The 8,497-nt window shown below is 30.1% G+C and overlaps 1 non-coding gene across 1 annotated transcript; it reads right to left on the reverse strand.

Annotated features, from left to right (window-relative positions):
* Positions 1-6,108: 6,108 nt before the first annotated feature.
* On the reverse strand, positions 6,109-6,181 carry TRNAR-UCG (transfer RNA arginine (anticodon UCG)). The gene has a single exon. It is a non-coding gene; the product is annotated as a tRNA-Arg (tRNA).
* Positions 6,182-8,497: the final 2,316 nt, after the last annotated feature.

The following is an 8,497-nucleotide window of genomic DNA, read 5'->3' on the forward strand; positions in this document are numbered from 1 at the left end:
TTTGTATATTTTGTTTACTACACTGTATAAACACAATGCATTATGAAGAATTAAGTTTTTTTTTTTTTTAAATTTTAAGAGGCCCTTCCTCTCCCGTTAAAATTCATTTGTCGGAAGGGAAAATTCTAAATATGATTTTCATCCTTTTCATTTAATTTTGCGAAATTAACTGACGATATCATAGCTGCCAACTGTTCAGAATTTTTCAGATTCGTTCCTAATTTTTAAATGAAATCCGATATTTTTATAAAAATTATCCGAATTTTCGTAAAATTGCAATATCTATGCTCTGAAACCAATCCTTTGTTCTGATCGCCAATTTCTGTGATCATTGTGTAGAACTAATTTTTAGTAGCTTTTTATTGGAAGACACTTTTCCAATAGCTGCTGCTGACCATTTCACTAAATTGAATCTTAAACTTCTACTGAGATATGTTATTATTATTTTTTGAAAAATGCACTGCAGTATTTAAACACTATGAAAGAGCTTGCATCAGAAATATTTGTTTATGAAGCATATTTACCTGTGTTTCATAATTTGGAGAAGAATAATTATATATTAATGGGTAAAGGTAGTTTTTAAACCATTATACTGGTATTCCTAATAATAAGATATTGATATTGTAAATTTTATACAAAAAATAGTGCTTATAGTTTTGTTTTACTAATTTACATAATGCATTTAAATATATTTTTATTAATGTTCTTAGTTAATAGTTAAATTTTTGTATTACTCTCGTAATTGGTGCGTATAATTTTGTCGCGTTTAGTGTTTCTAATTTTTGACTCCTAACTTTGGAAGCTATGCGATATTATTTTTCGATAATTTTCTTTCAATACAGGTAAAATGCAAGGTTGCCTCCCAAACAGAATTTGGGTAGCGAATTAACAAATTTTAGATTTATTTTTCTGACAAAATTATGGAGATACAATGGGTGGTGTTTTCTACACTAGGGAGCGCTGCAAGCTTTTGATTGCCTATACTTCCAGGTTATTGTTCTTGGTGTGATTTGAAATCATTTGGCTCACAACGAGATCATTGTGTTCTGAGACTCTCTTGAGTGGTATTTTTTGCAGACTGTGCGGCTGGAGGAGAACTCCTCCAGATAAAAGTCTGGACTGTCTGCTGCTGAGCTAACATGTAACGATTGGTTTAATCTCGCTGCTCTGTGCCAAGATTAAGACAAAACTATTCACCCTACACCCCTATTCACTCGAAGTGACTTTTCCTAGTGACTATAGTGCCCGCCACGAGGCGAGACTGATGCCTGGTGGAAGAATCTTCATTTGTCGACCTGTCATTTCAAGAGGGAAGAATTGTCATTTGAAGAAAGAATTGTCATTTAAAAAAGAATCGTTGTAAATCATTTATTACCTTGCTAACAATATACGAACTTCGAAATTTAAACCTAAATTATAATTTATTTAATGAACTTAATCTCACTGCTCGAACAATATGCTAACTAACGTGTGTTGGTGCTAAGCTTCCAACAAGAACAAGCAGTAATAAACATATTAAAAGAGGCCAAATCAGAACTGCCAAAAAGGCGGGTTCTTTCTAAATCTAGCAACAATGTCACTTTTTTTAAAAGTACATCTCTAAATAACTAAAACAAATTTTCACTTCAAACACATCAGAATTGCTTAATATCTTATGAAATACGGCAGATTTGAGCTCGGAAATTATATAATTTATTTCTTTTATTAAAATCAAAATTATCTGTTAGAAAATATCGCCTTGCAGAATAAGCTGTATATTTTCTTACCGGAAATAGAACAGGTCAAGAGCTAGAGATTGTGGTTGTTTACATTCATATTGAAAGAACCATCCATACAAGCAAAGGAACAATCAGTTACCTGCTTTTAAAACTTTTCATAAGTATCTTTGTTTGTATGAAATTACCCTTAAAATATTTTTTTTTGCGTTTATCAAACTGATTTTCATCAGTTAAAACTGTAATGAAATTAGATTAAAAAAATTTCAAGAACTGAGAAACGTGTGGTTTTAAATTATTTATTAAAAACTACAAATCGCATCATTTTATTGCTTTAAAGTTTTGAGGGAGGATTCATAAGTTGGAAAAATTATATGGCGCTATTTCAAATAATCTAATCAAGTGAACTACCTTTTTGAAAGGTATTGTGCCACCTCACAATCTTAAGTTTCTTTTTTTTAATTTTATAATCGTCGTTGAACAGCCGACCCAATTTATGGAGTTTACAACCATTAATGTTCAACTTTGCAGCCTAGTAATTTTGAACCAAATCCAAAAGACGAGGGAGTTCCTGAATTAAGTATTAGGAGAAATTTGCCTTCGTGAAGAACTTTTGATGGAACTATCTCCAAAGGTAAATCTGACGGCAAGGGGACTCTAACCCATGATCCGTCTACCACCTAGGATATTGTATGATACATACTCCATTTTGCTGTAAAGAATAATTTCGACTTTACAACGGGCAAATAACTTATGAAACTATTTTAAAAATCGCCAATTTGACGAGATCTTTCCACCAAGAGGAAAATTATTAACATGGTTAAGTCTGACGGCAAGGGTACTCTAACCCATGTTCCATCTACCACTGAGGATATTGTATGACAGTACTGTGGTCTGTACGATCCTGGTGTTGAATTCATATCGACCAGCCATCACTGGGATTCGAACCCAGTTCACCTAATGTGAAGGCGAACGCGCTATCTCCTGAACCACTACGGCTCTAATACTAAATTTGTAAGTACAAAAAAATATCAAGAAGCCATAAAATAAAATTTTTACCTAAAATCCAAGATGAGGAAGGTGAAAGGCCTCTCAGACTTTTTGCTCTCTTGAACTTTGGTTAGGTTTTTAATTTAAATTTTTTTTTTTTTTAAACTAATATTTGTACCTAACAAACTTTTGGTGCAATAGTATTGTTAATCAGAACAATACCTTTAAAAAAAGGTAGAAAATAAAGATGTCAGCTTATTAGATTGGGAAAAATGTATTTTTCCCAAAACTATTAGCACTTTATAATTTTCAGAACTTCTATGAATTTTTCCTCAACATTTTTAAAGCAATAAAATTATGCGATCTGTTGTTTTTAGAAAGTAAATTAAAGTAGTGATTTCATTTCAGTTTTTAGATTTTCTTTAATATATATATATATATATATGCATACNTATATATATACATAATTTTATTCCAGTTTAAACTGATGAAAACCGATTTAGATGACGCTGCAAAATTCTTTTAATGCTAATTGCATGAAAGCAAAGATACTTATAAAAGACCTAAAATCAGATAACTGTACATCTTTTTACTACCTGTCAAAAACAGTTGATTGCAGAATTGTATTTTATTTTATTTTATAAACGTCGTTGAAAAGCCGGCCCAATTTTTGGGTTTACGACTACTAATGTTCATCTCCGTAGCCTTGTAATTTTGAACAAAATACAGAAAACAAGGGAACTCCTGATTTAAATATTCGGGAGAAATTTGCCTTCGCGGAGGACTTTTTGATGGTACTAACCCGTTATTTGCGTTACACTGAGAGGAAGACCACGAGAACCTCCCACGGTTAGCCTGATGGCAAGGGACTCTAACCCATGATGGCAAGGAAAATGCACTAATGAGGATACTTTACGTCAGCACTGTGGGCGGTGCGGGACGGGTGCGGAATTCGTATCGACCAGTCATCGCTGGGATTCGAACCCGGTTTACCTCATTGTGAGGCGAACGCTCTATCCTTTGAGCCACCGCGGCTGTCACTTACATTAATATTTTTACCAGTACGAAACCAGTACCATTTACGCTATTTTTTTTACCAGTAAGAATGTTGGTAAAAAAGGGTACCAGTGTAGGGAAAATATTTGAAATGAGAAGATGAGGTTGAAGTGCCTTTTCCTGTTAATTCAAAGTAAAGTTTCTGCTGTTGCACTGAAACAATGTGTAATTTTTTTTCTAATTTTTTGTTTCCTATTTATAACACTTCTTCATTAAAAATTTATTAAAGTTGAATGCGAAAAAATATTCAAAAATCTATTTTTAAATTAATTAAATTCAAAAATGAAATTTTATTAAAAATAACATTTGTTTCACTCGGAAAAAATTAAAGTTATTCTTCAGCTTCAAAGAAGTTGTTTGAAAAAAAAAAGCATATTCTATAAAAAAAAAAATAAGTCTTCTCTTTTTAAGAAAATTGCAAATTTTTTTATTATTTGAAGTTAAAATTATCCATTCAAAAAATAAACTAATTCTCCTCAATAGAAAAAAAAAAAGAGAGGGGAAAAGTACGTTGGACAACCAATCAAGACCAAGTATTTTGTTTCGACCAACCACGTAGTTCTGGTTAAATTTTTCTTTCTCACATCAAATTCTATAGCTATAGAATAATGTATTGTAGTCATAATGCGGCATATTTTAAAATGAAGTAATTAGATAGTAAGTTGACAAGTGACTGCTAGACATGAACAATGAATTTCCTCTCAGCTTGCAATTCTTGTGAATGAAATAGTAAAACCTCTGTTTACTAGTATTTCATTCTTGGAAATCAGCTTTGCTATAGTAGTTGCAACCAGCTGATCTATTCAAAGAAAAGTAAATAGGTGCTGGCTGTAAGAACTTCAAGATAGATGACATAGCAATCACAAAGTGAAGAAAATGGACGATGGGGCACTCTCATGAACTGATAAGTATGGCTTGCAGACACCTTTGAAGTTGCCGAAACGAAATTTTTTATTTCAGCAAATTTTTTTAATATTTCATATATTTTATTTTAAAAATTTTAAAACTCAACAAAATCTATGCCATTTTCGAGTTTTTTTTATTTTTATTTGATGAAGTAGAGGTCACAGGCAGCTGAACCATTTATTCAAGAAAAAGTAAATAGGTGTTGGTTGTTGGAACTCAAGATAGATAACATAGCAGTCACAAGTGAAGAAAATTAACGATGGGGGTAATTTCAGGAACTGATAAGTATGGTAATTTGTAGTTAACTTTGAAGCTGCCGACACTTAAATTTTTTAAACATTTAATTTTGCCATTCTAAAAACTTTAAAATTCAACCAAGTACTACACATGATTTTACAGTTTTTGAGTCCTTGGTCTTTTATATAAGACAATGTTCAAACATAAAAGTTTTCGTATTTCTGCTTACAAGTGAGGAAAATTAACAATGGTGTACTTGCATGAATTGATAAGTATGGTAATTGGTAGTTAATTTTAAAGTTGCCGAAAAGTAATTTTTTAAACTGAATTTTAAATATTATACTTTATTATCCTAAAAACGTTCAAATTAGCAAAATATATGTTATTTTACAGGTTTTGAACCTTTGACCTTCTATATATCAATGTCCAGATATAAAAATTTCCTTATTTCTGATGAATACTTGAATAAGGATTTTATTACGCCTTTAAAAATAAAAACTTAATGTTATTAAAAAGGAAAACAGATTATAAATATTTTTCTTAAATTTATATAACACTATTGAGTTGATATAAGTAATAATAAAGTGACGAAAGGTTGAAAAATATCGGAACAATTATTTACCCTTTCAATAAAAAAAAAGGAAAACAATTAGCATATATAATTTTTTAATGTTTTTTTTTCACTGACTTTCTTAAGAAATTTTCAAAAATAAAGTCCCGATCTGTAAATCTCTAAAAATGCCTTAAAAAACGTAAACAAATGCACGTAAAATAAAAATTTCAGTTTTAAACTTTAACTTTCCTTATTGATATGCAGCAGTTAGAAAATAGAGAAGTTAAGATGCAGCTTTTATTAAAGTTTACTTACCTGATACCAATGTTGATTTCTTGCTCATCTGAACAAAAAATGTAATTCTTCTTACTCTATAATTAAAAATAATTGGTGTTCAAAATTTTTTACGCTTTACATTTATAATCAAATTTTAGTTTAATGTGTTAAGGAACACTTTAATAAAAAATAAGTTTGTTAAAAAATTACTAATTATATTCTAAAGTGTTGATCAGATTATTTTGTTTTTTCTATAAACAAAATATATTGTATAAAAAAATTAATATCTTTTCCAAAATTACTATTCTACCATTATTAAAATATCTTTACTCTTTGTCCAAAACAACAAAGAGTGGTCTATATCACCATCTCAGACGTCCGCGACAGGATTCGAACCTGCAATCTTCTGATTCGAAGTCAGACGCCTTATCCGTTAGGCCACGCGGACACAGTTTATAGTGATTCTGGTACATTTAAGATCCAAAGCATCTATCGGTTACTTTTTTTTTTAAATGCAAATTAAAAAGTGGTAACAAGTTTTAGAGCTTAAATTATATTAGTAATGTCAACTTAGGATTCAATTAGTTTTTATGAATTAATGTATAATTTAGATTTACTTTGTACATTTTAATTTTGTATTTTTTTTCTACCGGACTTAAAAATGTAATAAATTAAAATAATTTTATTGTGCATGTATTATAAATTTTTTTTTTAAATTTTAAATAACAAAATATACTTTTGGAAGGTTTTTTAGAAATGATATCAGACACGATTAATATGTAATAACGACAAAGAATTTTGTTTGTTTCATTACTAGTAAACTAATTTATGAAAATACCTTGAAATTATAATCAAATGACCCAGACTATTGAGAAAAAAAAAATACTGCAATCTGGTGTAATCAAGAGACCAAAGACCTGGAATGTGATAGTAAGGTTGCAGGTTTATAACCCCCTCAAAATCACTAAAGAGCTTTCCTATTTACTAAAGTCCCAAGTTTTAAAGAAATTTTAGTTAGCAACAACTATCAAATTCAAATATGTCCAAATTAAGTTTGGGAAAGAGAATGATAGCGGAATCAGTTGCCAAAATTGGCTTTTTATTTATTAAGCCAACCTTTATACCTCAAATTTTTTATCAACGTTAAAATAACGTTTAGCTATATCGAGCTATTCGTTTCCCTTTTCATTAGCCAAGAAGCACATAATAACATTAAATAGGTCCAAAGTATTTATTGACTTAATCAGCTTTCGGTTTTTTCCAAGGAAAATAAATAAAAAATTCTATAGTTCAAGTGCCTTACACTTGAAGCAAAGCGATAATCTTAACCTATAGATGCCATCTTGCAGTGAAGAACGGACAAATAATTTAAATATTTGAGAAGTTATAAAACTTTTTTAGAAATCGCCATATTGGCAACATTTTCCCACAGAGATGAAAACTATCAATACCTTATTCTCATTTTTTGGAAAATTTTATGAGTAGAGATAACGCAGCATTGGAGTACGTTTTCAAAAACTAAATTACTGATTAAATACTAAATACTGACGCTTTCGTTTTTCACAAAACTGTGGCTTTTCTACCTTTTGACATTTTGCGCCATTTTCAGACTAAGCATAGAGGGCGCTGGCTTCAGATATGCTTAACTTGTCTTAACAGTCATTAGTAACAGTTGCAAACTCACAGCAGTTATGAAAATAGCATATTATTTGCAAAGAAGCATAATGTTGTATTACGACGAAGCCATCAAAAAACAGCCTTAAATATGAAAATCTAGCTTTATTTGAAGTTCAATTACAAAATTTACTACAATGCCTACCTTTCCCTAAGCTAACTTTTTAGGCATTTTTCGATGAAATAATGTGAAATAACACATGTTTATGGCAGTTGTGAGTTTGTAACATATATTCATGAATACTAGGTCAATTTCTGTCCATTTTCAACAGTCGCCATCTATGCGAATTATTAAAATGTCATAATACGTCAATACAAAAAAGAAAAAAAAAAGTCACAGTTACGTGAAAATAAAAAGCGTTTGATATCCAATTTTTTAATATTTAAAAAGTTACACATTCGGTTTTTAACGAACTATTTAATCGATTTCCTTCAAATTTTGTGTTTTGCCTCTGAAAATTACATCGTTTAAAATAATTTAAAAATTAGTACATCTTAAACTAAAATTTTCCGACTGTAATTAAATGATAATAATAATTATTATTATTACTTTGTATGGATGAATGAATTATATAATTGGGTATAATATGAAAAAAACACAACTACTTCGATTTAGTAGGAATAACATATGACGCAATGCTAAACGAATGGAATTTAGTTGTTGTTTATTTAGTTATTGTTATTAGTAGTTGTTGTTATTTGTTTTAGTTGTTGTTGTTTATTTAGTTGTATTTGGTTTCAATAACTTTTCTTTATAATGCAATAAAATCTGGCGAGCAGCTATTTAAACGATCGAACACTTCGTTTGTTTATTTGTGGCTTGAAGTTAGGCTCGCAGAAAATGCCGTTCATGGGTTAAATTTAGTAGGAACAACACAACCTGACGTAGGCTATATTATACCCAATTGCGAGCAAAAGTTTTTCAACTAGCTTAAACAATTCTCGAGATATGGTAAATTACGCAAAAAAGTACTATCAACATTAAGACCAAACTTAGGACCGCACTTATGACCAAACTATTGAGACCTTATTTCCATGATTGTGGCTACCCCCTACCCATATATTTTGAGGGTCAGAAATCTGAATCCGT

Source organism: Parasteatoda tepidariorum, chromosome 8 (genome assembly GCF_043381705.1).
Source record: "Parasteatoda tepidariorum isolate YZ-2023 chromosome 8, CAS_Ptep_4.0, whole genome shotgun sequence".
NCBI lineage: Eukaryota > Metazoa > Arthropoda > Arachnida > Araneae > Theridiidae > Parasteatoda > Parasteatoda tepidariorum.